Source organism: Melanaphis sacchari, unplaced genomic scaffold, assembly GCF_002803265.2.
Source record: "Melanaphis sacchari strain LSU unplaced genomic scaffold, SCAv2.0 Contig55_pilon_pilon, whole genome shotgun sequence".
Taxonomy (NCBI): domain Eukaryota; kingdom Metazoa; phylum Arthropoda; class Insecta; order Hemiptera; family Aphididae; genus Melanaphis; species Melanaphis sacchari.
The window spans coordinates 1,074,724-1,078,718 of NW_020271389.1; positions in this window are offsets into that span (position 1 = coordinate 1,074,724).

The window sequence follows — 3,995 nt, forward strand, 5'->3', positions numbered from 1 at the left end:
CAAGAACGCTCGCCTGTCCGGCAGGCGTGGGGGTCCTGCGTCTTACCACTTTCGAGGGGTCTGGTCGTGACCACATCGGAATAATAATCATGATATTTTTAGCGTCCCGATGTTTTTAATTTTTCCATACCAAGTCGTCAACGATGACCGCGTCATGGACGGCGGCGTTCTGCACGGCGGGTCGTCGGCAACTGCCCCGGCGGCGCGGTCGTCGGTCCGCACCACTGGACGGGTGTACTGGCGACAGTGACGGTGTTGGGCCCAGCGACGGCGGGCCGCACATATCGACGCTTGACGCGTCGATCCCAAACGTCGACGGCGACGCGTACCGCGCAGCGCGGTACTGCAGAGCGGCAAACGGCTTTATACGGCGGCGGCGGCGGGTCCAGGCGCGGGCTGGTGCTTCGGTGCAGTGGTATCAGGCCGCGCGGGTGCGACGGCAGTCAGCGCGCGCGCGTGTACATGGCGTGAGGTGGACGCGACGCGATATCGCCGCAGCCGAGAGACGACGCTGCAGTGCGCGTACACGCGGGCCGACCATCGGGACGCGCCGATCCGCCGCGACCGTCCGGCGCTCGGTGAGCAGCTGTCGCGTGGGGCGTTTGCGCCCGCGAGTCCTCGGCCGCGCGACTCGCAGCGCGAGCGCCGACGCGCATCGCACGACGCCCACGCGGGCGCGCGCGGTCCAACGCAGGCATGCCGCGCGCGGCGGCGGATCGATTTGCGCACGCACCGCCGGGCGTCCCGGCTCACGCACGAGCGCGCGCGCGCAATCAACAGCCGGTACCGCCGCACGGCGACGCGGTTTTACGGCGATGTCGCGCAGCGGGCTGTGCGGCGGTGCCTTCGCGCGCGCGCGCGCACCCTCTCCCGCTCGGCCGTCTACCCGCCGCGCTGTTCGGGTCGCGCGGCGACCGCGCGACCAGCGCAGGCGCACGTCGCCGCCTGAAATGCGTATCAGCAGCGGCGTTACGCGGTGCGGGCGGGCGGCAGTGCTCAAGTGCGCCACGCACAACGTCCGCGAGCTGAGGCGTGCGTGCGCGCACGAGCGGACGGCCGGAGGCATCATTATCGCCGCCCCTCGACCACCTCCACCGCCGCCGCGCGCACGCACATACTCGCGTACCCGCTGTATAGGTGGTTTTTCTTCCGCGCGTTGGCGGTAGGCGCCCGGCCTGGGTGCCGGGGCGACGTCGAGGGGCAGGTGTGTGTTTTTTCTTTCGACCCGGCACGGCGGCGCGCCCTCGCAGACGAGACGGTTTGATCTACCACCACCCGTGTCGACATATATGTGTCGAGGTGGTGCTCGCTCTCCCTTCCGGGTCAATCCTGGGCGCCCAAATCCACCAGAAGTTATGATGCACGCTGTCCCTCCCACTCCGGATCCGCCCTCAAACAAGCATAATATATTTCTGACGTTACGTAAACCGTGTGCGCGCGAAATACGATGATATTCATCGTTCCGTGCGGGTTACGTCCGCGTGCTGCACTGCACCTGGCATTATGTGCGAACAGACGTTTCGCCCTCACCCCTCCCTAATTTCTGAATCAGGTTTTCGCGGGGAACGCGTTGACGGGGTCGACGTTGATGGGACGAAAATAGAATTTCGAAAACTCTTGCAATCAGAGGCATCCCGGGCCCGGGTGCCCGAAAGACGTTTCTCCCCGCACACGTTTGCAAACGATCATCGAAAAATATATCGAAAATTGGACGTCGTATGGTGTCAGGGACGCGCACGTCACGTTTTGTTTTATTATCATTATTTTTTTTTTTTTTTTTGTAACGAGACCATTACATTTGACTTTAATCTTCCTATAGGTGTACAGTGATCGTCTGCGGTGTTATGTGTTTTTGAATGAATCTAATTTTATTCACGGGCGGAAGCAGACGTAAAGTCTGTTTGGTCTAGTACCTGAAAACGTCACGGGATGTTGTGTGGTGTCAGACGTGTACATATACAATACATACTGGTGTACACCTACTTTATACGACATACATAATAATACGAAATATTAATATTGTTGACGCTGCGTGCTGTGAATAATGTTATGCGAAGTTTGTAATCAATAAAGTTTATTCTCACGTCTTATAAACTAGCGACGCAGACGACTAAATTATAACTTAATAAGTACCCCTATTATTGTGATGTAATTGTTTATAAGCACAGTTAAACGGGTCATCATAATATCCACGCCCTTGCCGCCTTTCGAGAAAGTTTTGTTCACTCGGAAATGAGTGTTATTCACTCGAAAATTGAAATACTAAACAGATTGCTAAAATTATGCGACGAGTAAATTCGCAGATACCTACAAGTCGCGCGCGGAAAAATTTAGAAAATTAAAATTCATAATTGTTACTTGTTTGGATTGCGATTACAGTCGCAGCACTTGTCGTGTTTTCGCTTTAGACTGTTGTGCAGAGCGTAAGATTTGTAATGTTATTATTTTATAACTTGGTTACAGTTATAACGAGGTAATATAATACTATATATACGCAATAAAGTATAAACACTAGACTTTTATAAGACTCCGCGAACTTATTCTCTATAGTGTTGCGTACTACTTTTATATAATGCAGCCTGTACGTGTATGCGGGATTTCAGCGTGACCTCGTAAAATATTATCCTCGATGGGCTTATACGTTTTGTCGATCGAATATAATAAATGATATATAACATTTTGTTATTACACCCACACATTTGAATTTTCGTCCGGCAAACATAGTGATCGCGGTTTGTGCAAGTGTGTGTGTGTGTGCGTGAGCACTATAAAATATGATAATCGGTAAATTATTATTGTACGGCACTACGACGGAAACGTCAGTTGAAAAATTAATATTTACGTCACAAAAAAAACCAATCCCGTTGGATGAGCGCGAGTATTAGAATTGAGTATATCGTACATAGTAATATACATATTCTATATATAATCAATGGTAATAGGTATATCTGTTAAAAAACATTTATTTTGTTTACATTATAAGCTTATAAACGGAGTAAATCTATCATATATTGTGTCTTAAAAGTTTTAAAAATATTCTACGTATAATGCGCTTACGTGCGTTTACCCTTTAATTTCATTTGGTTGGTACTCCGCGTCGTGTTTTTAAGTTATTAAATCTCATAACAGCTTGAATACTTCAACAAATATATAAATATTGTTCTGTTATCCACTGAACTTTATCATAGACAGTTTATTTAATTTAAATTTTTCAATAACAAGTATTACGCAGCAGCATAAAATATGTTCTTAGTAAACTTTTATCGTAGATGTTCAGTTTATTTTTGAATCTGTCCTAACAGTTTTATATCATATATCTTTTAGAAGGTCATTAATTACTTACAACTTTAAAATTGATTGTAATCGTATAGTAAACCATCATGCTTCGGAGCCAAACCGTTATTAGTTTCATAATTTATTCTCTGTGCATACAAAATCAGAGTTTAAGTGTCGACTTCATACTATTATGGACGGATCTGGAATAAATACGGTTTGATACGTTCGGAAATTTCACACGAATAAAATAAATTATTTCGGTGTAAATGTTTACACACATGCCACATAATGTATATACAAACATAAGGAATGTTTAAAGTGAACACAAACCGCCGTATTAATTAAATGTATACATTCACGGATCTGTGACTTTCGGATATAAAGTGAAATAGCTGGTGGCGAGGTGCGTGGCAAATACAATCAAAAGTCCGGAAAAGCAGAATGTTCGTAAAACCGGGTATCCGGTTTGCCACACGTTGTTTGTAAAAACGATCTTGGTGTGGTATATAGGGTAAGTGTATATATTATTGATCGCTACCCCGCCACGGTCCATTTTTGAAATCAATAGTTACCGGCATCGTCGTTGGCAAGTTTTTGGTGTCTATAATGTTAAGCATAATGAAAGAGTCCACCGCGAGCGTCTCTAACGGCTTGAAAACATTTTATATGTAATCAAAGATTTTATACAATATGAAAAATAATATTATGTTTATGAACTA